Source organism: Pinus tabuliformis, chromosome J, assembly GCF_031772625.1.
Source record: "Pinus tabuliformis cultivar Carrire ecotype Pingquan chromosome J, CPIR1, whole genome shotgun sequence".
Lineage (NCBI taxonomy): Eukaryota > Viridiplantae > Streptophyta > Pinopsida > Pinales > Pinaceae > Pinus > Pinus tabuliformis.
Window position 1 is genome coordinate 94815288 of NC_142295.1, and position 14964 is coordinate 94830251.

General features: G+C 36.1%; 1 long non-coding RNA gene across 1 annotated transcript; it reads left to right on the forward strand.

The window, feature by feature from the left end:
• The first annotated feature begins 11253 nt into the window (after positions 1-11253).
• LOC149225682 (uncharacterized) lies at positions 11254-11861 on the forward strand. The gene is made up of 2 exons (XR_016246982.1): positions 11254-11520; positions 11632-11861. It is a non-coding gene; the product is annotated as an uncharacterized LOC149225682 (long non-coding RNA).
• The last annotated feature ends 3103 nt before the right edge of the window (positions 11862-14964 follow it).

Sequence of the window (14964 nt, forward strand, 5' to 3'; positions counted from 1 at the left end):
ATAAGCTAGCATAGAGGAAGCCAAAGCGACATGAAGAATCGGTAAGTTGAATAGGCAAGCAAGCGCAAAGGAAGCTGAGGCGAGCGTTGAGGAAGCCAAAGAGCCAACAGAAAGCATAAACCAATAGTCAGAGGCATTAGGAATACATAAAACAGGAAAAACAAGGAAAGTGTTGAGAGTGTGTGAATAATCAGAGTTAGAGGAAGTTGAAGCTCTGGCGGAGGCGGGAGAAGCAGGAGAACATAAGTGAAGCATAAGGTCAGCAGTATTGGGATTAGAGAACTACAAAAAAATAGATTCTAACAGTTTATAATAAAGGGTTGGAGCCTCATAACTGAAAGGATTGGAGTCCTTGGGATTTGGTGCTCCTAAGTCCAGGACTGTTGCCTTGGCAAAACAAAGTTGGTGCTCTAGAGGTTGGAGCCTCAAAAAAGTCCAAGTTGGTGCTTGGCAACTTATTGCAACCATTTATATATTGTATCTATTTCATTGCATAGATTATATTAATAAAAGCATTTATTCTAGCTATCTATTTTTGTGTTCCATATATAAATGTTTTTGGTGATAAAAAGAACAATTGAAAAGAAATATTGATTCACCCCCCCTCTCAGTATTTCCAACAATTGGTATCAGAGCAGGCTTCTTCATATTAGCCTAACAGCTTGAAGAAGGATTCGTAGTCATGATGAGAAATCACGAAGCGTTAGGAAGACCTCCTCTGTTCGATGACACCAATTTTGGTTTCTGGAAAAAGAGAATGACCTACTACTTAATGTCCCTTGGACCTGAAGTCTGGCATTCGGTTCTAAATGAGTACCCAATTCCTTCCACTCTTCCAACAGATCAAGACGAGAGGAAAGCCTACATTGCAAATGAAAAAGCCTTGAACTCCATCACTAGTGGAATCATTGATTTCAAGTTTACAAAAGTCATGAATTGTAACTCTGCCAAAGAAATGTGGGATAAGCTAATTGGCTTATATGATGGGGACTCAAAAGTCAAGAAGGCAAAGCTTCAAACTCATAGAAGGCAATTTGAAAGTCTGAAAATGGATGATGAAGAAGATATTGCATCATACTTTCTCCGAGTAGCTGAAGTGGTCAACTCTCTTAAAGGATTGGACGAAAACATTGAAGAAAGTACCATTGTTCAAAAGGTCTTAAGATCTCTTCCAGACAGATTTGACTCCAAAATAAGCGCCATAGAAGAAATAAAGGATCTAGATACTCTCAATATGGATGAACTCCATGGAATCCTCACTGCCTATGAGATGAGAAAAGGTGGCCCAAGCTCCAAAGATGCAACATTCAAGGCTTCAAAATCAAAGAAGGGGAAAGAAAGGAATGACAGTAGTGATGACTCCGATGTGGAATCCGAATTCGTGCAATTTGTACGAAAGATGAAGAAAGGATCTAAGTTAAAAGGTAAGTACCCTCTTATCTGTTTCAAATGTGGAAAAATAACTCATTATGATGCAAAATGTCCCCATAAGCATGATAGTGATGACGAAGAAAATTCTAAAAGAATGGTATACAAAAAGAAAGGGATCAATAAGAAGAACCTCTTCTCTAAGCAAGATGAGTCTGATGAAGAAGAATTTGTAGTCATCAAAAAGAGATTAGAAGAAGAAAGTGACCATGCTGAAAGCCAAGAAACATTATTCATGGCATTCACAAATGATGATGACTCAGGGCTAGAAGTAAATGTAGATGAACTGTTAATAAGTGCCATTGAACAAAATGAGAAATTAAGGAATAAAATCATTTCTCTCAAGGTATAAAATGAGGAAAAAAAAAAGGGAATATCTCTTGGAAACAAAGCTAAAAGAAAAAGAAGAAACTTGTGAAGAATGTGAAGCCGAAATAGTATCTCTGAGAAAGGAATTGGAGCAAGTTAAAAAGGGTTGGAAAAGCTCTCAAATACTTGAGACTATCCTAAAAAGTCAAAAACCTCAACATGAAAAATCTGGAATAGGTTTTAAAGGAGAATCATCAAGCACTAAGAATAGTGCGAAAAGCTATGCCGATGCACTTTCCAACAACCCAAAAGAAGAAAGAGTATTTCATCAAAGGCACATCCCAGATCCAAAGAATGAAGAGAGAATAACTCCAAAGAAGAATGTGGATTCAAATCATGGATATTTCAACAGATACAAACCAGTATTCCATCAAAGGCCCATCTCAAATCCAAAGAATGAAGCAGGAGTAATTCCAAGGAAGAATGTTGATTCAAATCATGGCTATTACAACAGGTACAAAACTATCTTTCTTGGACATTGTTTCTATTGTAAAAATTTTGGTCATCAAGCCAGACATTGCATGGCTCACAAGAATGAAACACCAAAACTAAAGGATCAAATAAACAAACCATATGGCCCCAAAAGGCAGGGACAAATCAAGACCTACAATTTGTTTGATCCCTTAACCAAATTTGATCTGATTTGCTCATTATGCTACAATAATGGACACTATGAACAAAATTGCCCACTCAAAAGAGGAAAAGCAAGAAATGAGAATCCCAACATGGATAATGTGGCCTGGCTCTATATGCTCAAAATATGAAAATCATTGGTTTGTGGATAGTGGGTGCTCCAGACACTTGACATGGGACAAAAGGAAGTTTGTCTCATTGAGCAAAAAGGAAGGAAATGTATCCTTTGGAAGTGGATCTGCCAGAATTGCTGGAAAAGGAACTGTTACTCTTATCAATGGAAAAGGAAAAGCTCAAAATGCTCTGCTAGTAAACGGGCTCAAACACAACCTCCTGAGTGTTAGCCAAATTTGTGATCAAGGACATAATGTTGTCTTTAGCACCAAAGACTGTGAAATAAGGAACTCTTCCTCGGGGGAACTTGTGGCGAAAGGGGTTAGAACACCAGACAACATTTACATTCTGAACAAGATTCAAGAAGATAAATGCTACTTAAGTCAAACAGATGAAAGTTGGTTGTGGCACAAGCGACTTGGACATACAAGCTTCGAGAACTTGATCAATATCAACAAGATTAAAGCTGTACGAGACATCCCAAAGTTATTCAAACCAAATCAAGGAATATGTGGTCCATGTCAACATGGAAAGAAAACTAGAACTAGCCACAAGACCAAGGAGTTCTCTACATCAAAGCCTTTGGAGATCATCCATGCTGATTTATGTGGACCAACTAGAAATCCGGCACTCCAAGGAGAAAGGTACTTTGTTTTATTTGTTGATGACTATACTAGAATGATGTGGATATATTTTATAAAATATAAATCTGAAGCATTTGAGTGTTTTAAGAATCTTAAAGCTCTTGTAGAAAATGAAAAGGACTTCAAGATTAAGTGTCTCAGAACAGATAGAGGGGGAGAATTCACATGAAAAGAATTTAATGAGTTCTGCAAAATACACGGAATTAAAATAAAATTCTCTACTGCCAGAACACCCCAACAAAATGGGGTAGTTGAAAGAAGAAACCGAACAGTTCAAGAAATGGCAAGAACAATGTTATTAGCAGTAGATTTGCAGCCAAAATTCTGGAGAGAAGCAGTCGGGACAACTATCTATACCTTGAATCGAACTCAATTAAGACCAAATTATGAAAAAACTCCTTATGAACTATGGAAAGGAAGACCTGCTTCAGTAAAGTACTTCAAGATCTTTGGAAGCAAGTGCTTCATAAAAATCAATGATGGCTCACTAGGAAAGTTTGATTCTCAGGTTGATGAAGGGATCTTCCTTGGATACTCTACATGGAGCAAAGCCTACAAGTGATACAATAATCGACTAAGGAAAATAGTGGAAAGCATTGATGTAAAGATTGATGAAGACCTTCCAGAAAAATAAATTGAAGAACACGAAGTTGATCCTCTCATTGAAGAAGAAGAACTTGAAAAAGAAGAAATAGATCAAGAAGAAGCCAAGGAAAAAGAACCACCTCATACCCCTTCAAAGATGAATTTTCTCTAGAAATATCATCCAGAAGAGCAGATTATTGGCAATAGAGATGAAGGGATGCAAACCCGAAGAAGGATGATAAGTACACCAAAGAAAAACGATATTGCTCTTCTATCCATGATAGAACCAGAAACATATACTCAAGCAAGTAAGGATCCTCATTGGGTAAAAGCCATGGAAGAAGAAATGTCCCAAATTGAGAAGAATGAGACATGGGAGCTGGTACCTCATCCAAAGGACAAAAACATTATAGGAACCAAGTGGGTATTCAAAAACAAAATGAATGAAGATGGACAAATCATCAGAAACAAGGCAAGGCTTGTTTGTAAAGGCTATTCACAAATTGAAGGAATTGACTTTGAAGAAACATTTGCACCAGTAGCTCGTGTGGAAGCTATCAGGATGTTCTTGGCATTTGCTTGCTCAAAAGGATTCAAAATCTATCAAATGGACGTAAAATCAACATTTCTGAATGGGGAACTCAAGGAAGAAGTCTACATGGAGCAACCAGAAGGGTTTGATCTAACAGAAGGAAAAGACTTAGTCTGTAAGTTGAAAAAGGCATTATATGGGTTGAAACAAGCTCCTAGAGCTTGGTATGCAAGATTGGATCACTATCTACAACAACAAGGCTTCAAAAAGGGAGTGGCAGGAAGTAATCTCTACATAAAAACGGATGAAGGTAAGTTACTAGTCACACTTGTTTATGTTGATGATCTAATTTTTGCTAGCAATAATGATGAGATGAGCCATGAATTTTCTCAAAACATGTCAAAAGAGTTCAAGATGTCGATGATAGGAGAGTTATCTCACTTCCTTGGACTACAAGTATCTCAAACCAGAGCAGGATTGTTTATATCTCAAGCCAAATATCTTAAAGACATGCTTAAAAGATATGGAATGGAAGACTGTGCACCCATGAGCACACCTATGACCACAAATTTCAAATTGAGCAAAAATGATGACTCCCCTCCAGTAGATGCAACTCATTACAGGTCAATAATTGGAGCCCTTCTGTACTTAACTGCTACGAGACCCGATATAATGCAGGCAGTAGGAATGGTGGGAAGATTTCAATAAGCTCCTAAACAATCCCATTTGTTAGCTGTAAAAAGAATTCTCAGATACCTGAAAGGAACTCCTAATTTCGGTCTTTGGTACCCTAAGAGCTCAACTCTGACTGTAACTGCATACACTGATGTTGATTGGGCTGGAAGTGTAGATGATCGAAAAAGTACTAGTGGAAATGCATTCTTCCTGGGAGACTGTTTAGTATCTTGGCTCAGCAAAAAATAGACATCCATATCATTATCCACAGCCGAAGCCAAGTATATAGCTGCTGTAGACTGTTGTACTCAAATACTATGGATGAAGGAAGCTCTAAAAGATGTCAACATAGGTACAAATCAACCAATTACCATCTATTGTGATAACACAAGTGCTATCAATCTCAACAAAAATCCAGTGATGCACTCAAATACCAAACATATACCAATCAAGTATCATTTCCTTCGTGAACAAGTAGCTGAACAAAACATCATCTTGGAATATATCAACACTAAGGAGCAGACAGCTGATATTTTCACAAAACCTCTTCCTCGAGAAGCATTTGAACATCTTCATCAAAAGATGGGGGTTATCTCTTGAGCATCACTTAAGTTCATTCATAAAGATGTTGCAGGATAGGGGGAGCAGTTCGACAGGGGGAGTCCGTATGCATTCTTTTGCCATTGATGTCAAAGGGGGAGAGAAGAAAATATTGCCATCAATAACAAAGGGGGAGATTGTTGACATAGATTTTCATTGATGTCAATATGGAAATATTCTAGGAGCCAGAGGAGGAAAAAAAGAGCTATCAGAGCTATAGGAGGAGCCATATATATATGCCAAAGAAGAACATATCAGAGGAGCAAAACAGAGCTATTGGAGCTTAGGAGGAGCCATATCGGGAGCAAAATATGTCACAAAAGAGCGGAAGACATAAAGGCTAAAGGCAGAGGTGGAGCAACATATAATATATATATGCAATATACACTATCGGAGGCGGAAAATAGTGTATATATCGGAATACACTATCGAAGGTGGAAAATATATATATATTGGAGTATGGAGGCGAAGTATATATATATATATATATATATATATATATATATATATATATATATATATATCGGCAATACTATAATCGGCGGGTTCTACTATGAGCCACTACCCGAAACCCCCGACTGCGATATACATGTGCGATATATATATATATGTAAGTGTTCTGAAGCATGCTTTTAAGTGTATTTCATATATTCGGGCTTTAAGCCTTGCCACGTTAAAGCCTTTGATTAAGCTTCCGCAAAGTGTTGTAGAAGTAGATCTTGTATTGTGTTTTAGTATATTGCATAATCTGTTGATCTACAGTGTGAATTTCTACATGGTATCAGAGCTAGCTAATCTATAGAAAATTATACACGGTATCAGAGCAAGGTTTTGTAGAAAAAGTTCTGCATGGTATCAGAGCAAAGGTGATCAAAGGAGAGAACAATATACTAAGAGGAGATTTTAAAGTTTTGAGTTTTGGGCCGAGATTTTGCAGAGCAAATATGAAAATTTCTATTCAAAATTTTCAGAAATAAATAGAATATTTGGATTCCTTGTGGAAAAATACCCAAATTCAAAAAAAAAATTGGCTGAATCGGAGTTTGGATGAGGGATATATCGCTAATTTAAAATCAACTCTTTTTCCAGAAAATTTCGTGACGGTGGAAAGTGGAAACAGATTGGTGTGCTAGCCAAGAATCTGTATGCACTTGAAGTATAAGATGCATGCAAAGCCTTGAGGAGCAAGGAAAAAGTTAGATATTTGGTGGTTGAGAGGGAGAGTAAATTACCTCTCAACATGCAGCACTAGAAGAAGTCTCAGACGATTGTGGAGGAGCCACGATTGGTGAAGCAACTTCAGGAGGTTGTGGAGCAGCCACAACTAGAGAAGCTGAGAGGAGATCAAGTAGAGACATCTACTAATGCAGAGACCTCTAGTAGAGGGAAAATTTGAGCCAAGTGGGCAGAGGGATCATATGCAGTCATAACTCTAGGCAGGAGGTGGGGCGATGTGGAGTGATCATCCCAAGGAGGAGGGGCAGGATCCTTGAGGTACCCAACCTCTTTGATTCGACTTTGCTAAAAGAGCCCCGATGAGGAGTAGCAGGACTGACTGATTGGGTAGAGACAGATGTGGATGGAGCAGCAGAGAGAGCTACAGTGCAGGAGTCCCAGGACTGTGTAGAGCTAGTAGGCTACAACGATGTGAAAGGCATAGGAGTGTTGCACCAGTGCAGGATGGCACAGAGAGGTGTGAAATGGTGCGAGATTCATGGAGTGTTGCAGCTGCTCAGAGGTCAGAAAGGGAGCACTTGTCAGCAGTAGGTAGAACTTCAGCATCAGTGTATGTTTCTAGCCCAATAGAGAGGTCAGTTGGGAGTTTTTTTGTTTCTAGAGTTGTTGGAGCAACCACACTCTGTAGAAGTGTTGCATGAAGAACATTCCAAAGGTACAGGATCGGGTTCGAGTTGAATGCCTTTCTTTTTGAGAGGGAGTGTTGAAAATAGCAACAAGAAATGCTAAAAATAGAAGTGCTAAAGATAGCACTGCTATAAATAACAGTTTGGGTACCAGTGCTAGATTGAGCAACAGGGAATGAAAAATGGAAGTGCTAAAAATAGCATTGTTATTTTTAGCAGTTCAAGATGGATTCCTATTTTTAGTCAGTCCTTGGACTAAAATAGGAAGTAAAATTCGAATTTTAACTTAACAGTTGTTTGAAAATAAATTAATTAATTCACCATGAGTTAATTAGTTGTGAAAAATCAAACATGAAGTCTATGTGAGGACATGCAACAATTTATCTATTAATTGAGGAATTTATCCATCAGTTAAAGAGATAAGGATGAGTTCTAATTTGAGTTGTAATTAGTTGGCTCAATTAACTGAGTCAAGTCCAGTTATATTTGATTTAAACAGTTTGTTTAAATTAAGTAAGTTCAGTTAGTTAATGCATGCTAGCATATAACTGCTGCACTTCAGATAACTGGAGATTCTCTCATGAATAACTCATGCATGTCAGTTGAGACAAAGACCCAGTTGAGATCAAAGAAGGGACAATGTACTATCAGTTGGATGAATTTTTTCCTATAAAGGAAGCTCATCCATGATGAGGATTTATCTCCTTCAGGACTGCGTAGTTGGATCAGAGGTTAGTGAGTGTGTGAAGAGGCCAATTCACACAAGTGGCTGCACTGGACTCCAACCAGAATTGCGCAAAGAAATAGGAGGCTTGGAGGGAAGACCAGAGGTTAGATAGAGGCCTTTGACTGTCTATGAGCAGTAGAGGTATTGCAGAGAGAGCAGGATAGCTTTAGAGCTGATTCTTTTTGTAATACTGGCTATATTTCCACTTGTATGGTAATACAGAGTTGGGGTTTAGGCTGAGGCTTTCCTCGGGTTATATCTTTTGTGTTATGTGTGATTGATTCCTTCTTATCAGTTATATGTGTTCTTATTGATGTTGCTCATGTTCGATTAAGTTTCCGCAAAGTGTTATAGAAGTAGATCTTGTATTGTGTTTAGTATATTGCATAATCTGTTGATCTACAGTGGGAATTTCTACATGGTATCAGAGCTAGCTAATCTGTAGAAATTTCTATAGAAAGATCCACCAAATAGATGTAAAAACAATATTATTCAATGGAGTTATTAAGGAGGAGGTGTATATCGAGCAACCAGAAGGCTTCAATACTTTTGATAGAGAGTCTCATGTGTGCAAAGTCAGATGAGCATTATATGATCTCAAGCAAGCACCCCGTGCTTGGTACACCAAGATTGATAGCTATCTCATCGGTTTGGGATTCATTGAAAGTGAAACGGATGCAAACCTCTATCATATCTTGGTAGAAGGTAAATTGTTGATTATTGTCCTATATGTTGATGACTTGATTTTATCTGGTGATGAGCAGCTGATCAAATTTTACAATGAGGTCCTTGCAAGAGAGTTTGAAATGAAGGACATAGGTCTCATGCACTACTTCCTCGGATTGGAAGTATGGAAAGGAGATGGGGAACCATTTGTTTCTCAGGGAAAGTATGCCAACAAAATACTTCAGAGGTTCCACATGGACAGTTGCAAAGCCATGGATATACCTCTAGCAACCAATTTGACGAAAGAGGATGCCACTTCATGTGAGGAAGTGGATGCTACTATTTATCGACAATTGGGGGGTTCACTAATGTATCTTGTGAACACATGACTAGATATGTGCTATGCAGTTAACTAGCTGAGCCAAGCTATGGTTAGGCCAACCAAACTATTTTGGAGGAAATTAAGCATGTTCTACTGTACCTCATAGGCACTACCCAGTTTGGACTATGGTACATACAAACAGAGGGAGTGAAGATATGTGGCTTCACAGATGCAGATTGGGTCCGCAGTGGTTTCTTAGCAAAGTAGGAAGCAAACATTTATGGCACTCAACTTGGCAGAAGTAGAATACATAGATGCCAGTCAAGAAACATGTGAGGTGATCTAGATGAAAAAGATACTTGTTGGATTGTTTGTTTAGATGATGGATTCAATTGAGATCTACTATGATAATCAGAGTTGCATCAAGCTCTCTGAGAATCCTGTTTTTCATGATCGATCCAAGCATATAGATATCCGGTATCACCATTTATGGGTTTCTTTACAGAGGTGGATACTGTTGTTGCAATACATTCCCATAGAGGAACATGGTGCTGACATTTTTACAAAGGCCTTGTCAAGAGGGAAGTTCGAGTTCCATGGGTGCAGGATAGGGTTGGTTGATAATCCCTTTCTTCCTGAGAGGGAGTGTTGAAAATTGCAACAAGAAATTCTCAATTTGATTTTTCCTTAATGAAATTGAGAAAATTTGAATTTCCACATCAACAGACAACTTGGATGATGTTAACTTGTGTGACATGGCTTGTGTCACCTAGTTTACTCAATAAATTTGTTGCATGTGTGTTATTTCTTGTTGCATGTAGATATTTTTGTTCTAAATTGTGAATTAATGTCCGTAGAGTAGTAGAGTAGGTTTGTGTCTTATGATTTTGATTAAAACTTCATGAACAGTTGCAAATCTACAACTTAATTTCTGTAATTGTAACTCCTCCCTCTATTATTTTATTGAACTAAAACCAAACTCTATGCTTATAACCTTTAGGTTTCAAATGTAAATCAACTTTTAAATAGAATATGTGTGACAAAGATGCATAGTTTTCCATATTTTTCCCTTGCCTTAAACCCCTTCAAGCATAAAAGAATGTAGAAGCTAATCAGTTTATTGGAACAAGAAAAGAAGATGAGGAACTACTTGAATGCCCATTCCTATATGAATCAAGATTAACCTAAGATACATCTAGTTAACTTTATCAAATTCCTTAATCTAGGTCAAGTTTCATCACTAACATTGAAAGCTTCTTAACTTTTATGGAGTATAGACCCTCTTACGCTACTCCCACAACGTCATTGGTTTTCTTATTATGTAAGAATGCAAAATACTTTTCTGACATAACTTCATATGAAAATGATTTGATCCTATAGGCAATATTTTTTGTGGTAATTTTATATACATAATTACACAACGACATAGGCCTATAATCCCCAAATGTTTCTAGATCATTTTTCTTTGGGATATTTAGATCCCGAATCAATTTCCCTCAATCAATCAACCTCCCATGGATCATAAAATCCCAAGTAAAATCCTATTGTCCACCCATCAAGGCCTAAACTCTTATTTTGTGAGTGTAAGCTTTCACGTTTAGAATTCATATCATATGTTGTTTCTTGGAGAAATGTGACGTGTGTGAAACACCCAACACTAGGGACACATAAAGATGTTAGTGAGAGAAAATAATGTACAATGAAGTTAAATAGAGTGATTGATTAACAATTAATAGAGTGTAGGTTTTCATAGTTAGAATTCATATCATATGTTGTTGCTTTTAGAGAAAATGTGGCATGTGTGTGAAACACCTGACATTTTGAGTGGACACTCCACTCATCATCAAGGACAAATGAATTTTTTTGAATGAGTAAAGAGAGCCAAGACGGATTTAAATAAAAAATGTGAAATAACAACTCGATTAAAAACACCTTAGAGGAAGAAGGTCTCAATCGAAGAAAGAAGGGAAGGGTCAAACAAACCAAATAATAGTTTTTTAAAGAAAGATCTTTTTAAAGAAAGATCTTTTGAATTGACCAGAAAAATGTTATATTATTGAAGTATAACTTATTTGGGCTTTTTGAGAGAACATGGATATAGGAATGATGGAGTACGCGATGATATCTGGGGTTAGCGCTTGCTGCCATCCTCGCCCATCGGTCAGGGCAGGCCAAGGGTTTGATTTTTCCATCGAGTACTCGCCATGGCACAGAGATGTTGCCCCCTGTTTTCTCCTGGGTGTCGACAAATGGATGCATCAGTTTAGGTTTGCGACGAATCGACCCTTCAAGAAGGAAAAATATAACTGTTTTTTCACAGTCCTATCTCTATTTTATGAATATAGTCAAGGATCGAAGTCCAGGTAAGATTTCAAACATTGTATGCTTTGTTTCACCTCTGGTTTGTTTGAGGCTGGTGCGATGGACGCGCCTTATAGGTACGTTTTTACGAGTCCCTTGTTTCCTCTTCCTAGGTATTTTCTGTACGGGGTTTTATGCTTTCTCGGACTTGTTGGCTACGGAGTTCATGGATTTGAAATGGTATGCATTCCGGGGGATTTTTTTCTCAAGAATTTCGCCCATTGGATCCCTTTCTCTATTCTGGATGTAAGACGAACAGAAACAGTATTGGAAAAAGCTCATATCTTCATAAGAAAAATATAGATGGGAAGTCCATCATTTTGTTAGATTCAGCACTTGGACATGGTGGAAAATATGGAACAACAAATAGAGAACAGGCTATGCATCTCTACTTTTTCTCATTGCTGGTTATTCAAAGGGAAGATGCTTTAGGATTCCACTCAGTTAAAAGACTACTGCATCAGGAGGAATTCCATCATTATTTTGAACTTGAAGTTGTCTAGTGTAGTTTCGGGCTCCATAAATCCCGGTGGCTTGGCCTTTTTGAAGGATCCAATGCAAGGGAAGACTCGTAAAATAGTTGATTAATTCCAATATAATCCAAAACCCTATATTATAGAAAAAAGGGAATAAGTATTAGCTATGGAGGTCAATTTTCAAGAGTTAAACTCTTTATTCTCCGCTCTCCAATCAAAGGTTATAACATGTAGGTTCAATGTTGGCCCAACGCTGATGCATTATACCAATGGGTATTTTTTTCCTGGACCCCAAACTGCCATATCTATTTATGTTACAATTGTTCAATTCAACATACAAAAAGATGTGAAGATCGTCCTAAATGATGAACCCTAGTTTTGGGGTAGCGTTGGGCTCTTCATAACCCCATGGTTCCCATATTTTGAAGCTATAAAAATGGTGGTCTCCACTATGTCGGTTTGGGTAAGACTACCAAATCTCCCCCTCCCCTTCTGGCATCACAAGGTGATAGAAAATATTGGGAACACTTTGGGGAAATTTAAAAAGATGGACCTAGAAAGAACAAAGAAAAGAATTTTTACTTTTGCAAGAATATGTGTTGAGATAGACCTCAACAAAGGTATACATGATCACATTCAATTGAAACACAAAATAATTCAGTAGAATTAAGTATTAGACTACAAGAGCATGACATTCCAATGTCGAACATGTTTTCAAACAAGCCATCTATAAAGTACTTGCCCACAAGCAAAAAAGATACCAAAAAAGAAAAAGAAGCAAGCCCATAAACCAAAGGGATGGAAAGTTTCTGACCCACACCTCTCTAAGGAAGAAGAAGAAAAGAATATGTGAACCAAAAAAACAAGGCACAAGTGGATGCACAGGGTCAACGCGAATTTGTACACACATGCAAAATGAAATAGAACCAACAGGGGGGGCATGCACCATAACAAAGGGAAAATGAGGATCTTACAAAAGACGAGACAAGGGGGTACAAAGAGACCCCATGTTTCTGAAAGCTTAGACTCAAAAAATTAATACATTTCAAAGATTACAGGTTGCAAGCCTGCAATGCTTTCAATTGGTTTGAATATAAGGGGATGACAAAAAGTGGAAAAAAAGAAAGGCAAGGAAAAGAAGTTTAGTGATTATTATCACACTTAACTTCAATGCTTCATTATGTATTGCAAAATGAAACAGAACCAAGAGGGGGGCCATGCACCATAACAAAAGGAAAATGAGGATCTTATAAAAGATGAGACAATGGAGTACCAAGAGACCCCATGTTTTTGAAAGCTTAGACTCAAAAAATAATCCATTTCAAAGATTATAGGTTGCAAGCCTGCAATGCTTCCAATTGGTTTGAATATAAGGGGATCACAAAAAGTGCAAAAAAGAAAGGTAAGAAAAAGAAGTTAAGTGATTATTATCACACTTAACTTCAATGCTTCATTGTGTATTGCAAAATGAAATAGAACCAACAGGGGGGACAAGGGGTACAAAGAGACCCCATGTTTCTGAAAGCTTAGTCTCAAAAAAAAATCCATTTCAAAGATTACAGGTTGCAAGCATGCAATGCTTCCACTTGGTCTAAATATAAGGGGATGACAAAAAGTGCAAAAAAAGAAAGGCAAGAAAAAGAAGTTGAGTGATTATTATCACACTTAATTTCAGTGCTACATTAGGTATGGAGAAACATATTTTCTAGAATGCTTTTTAGCATATATAAAATATAAGTTTGTTATTACAGTTGTTTTTTACGTTAAAAAAAAGAAAAGAAAAAAAAACAAAAACTTATTTAGAGTTTTTTAAATTTTCTCAAAATTAAAATTAATAATCTTATTATAATCTAATATAATAATATATGAAAACAAGATCGTATCTTTTTATAATTAGATAATCTTATTATAATCTAATATAATAACATATAAAAACCAATAATATATGAAAACTAATAAGATTTTATCTTTTTATAATTAGATAATATTTTAATGTTTTACTTACAAATAGAAAAATAAAATATTATGTATTATAATTAATAATATTATCATCAAGATAACAATAATAATAATTATTAAAATTAAAATTAATAATTTTATTATAATCTAATATAATAATATATGAAAATTAATATGATCTTATATTTTTATAATTAGATAATATTTTAATGTTATAAATAAGAAAATAAATAATTTTATATTATAATTAATGATATTATTATTTTTTTGTTTATTAAGTTGTGTGAGTCTTGAGATAATTATGTATTTAACTTTTGGTTTGAGAAACTGCCACCCAAAGGCATATAAGTCGTCAAAATTACCTAGGGATCATACCTGATTTAGGCCCCTCTAACCCTTAACATGGTTGGATTTTTTGCCCATTGAGTTTCGAACTGGTGACCTTCACATCACGGAGTGCCTTAAACATATACCCCGTCACCATCTATTCTACACCCCATAGGCTGATTATTATTATTATTATAATAATATTGATGTAATATTATCTTAAATTTATATTTTTATTAAAATATAATATTAATAATTAACTAGGTTAAAATTGTTATTACTATAAGGTTTTAAGGCTTTTGATAAAATGTAATGGTGTTATTATTATTATAATATGATGCAATGATAATAATAATAATTAACTTTATGAATAAATTATATTTTATTATTATTAATGGAGATTAGGTAATGTTATAGTTAAATGTTAATATTTATCATATTAATATTATAATACTATTATTAAGCTATTTTATTAATATCAAATTGATAATTAGTTAATAGTGTTAAATTATTATTAAATTGTAGAGATATTATTATTTTTATGAAAAGAACAATGTTACCCAAAGGGGTTAGGTCCAATGGTAGTACGAGAACTTCATTGGGGAACAATACCATAACACGTGCATTCATATTGGGGGATATATATTGAGGAAAAAATGACATAATGTGTTGAGCATATAATAG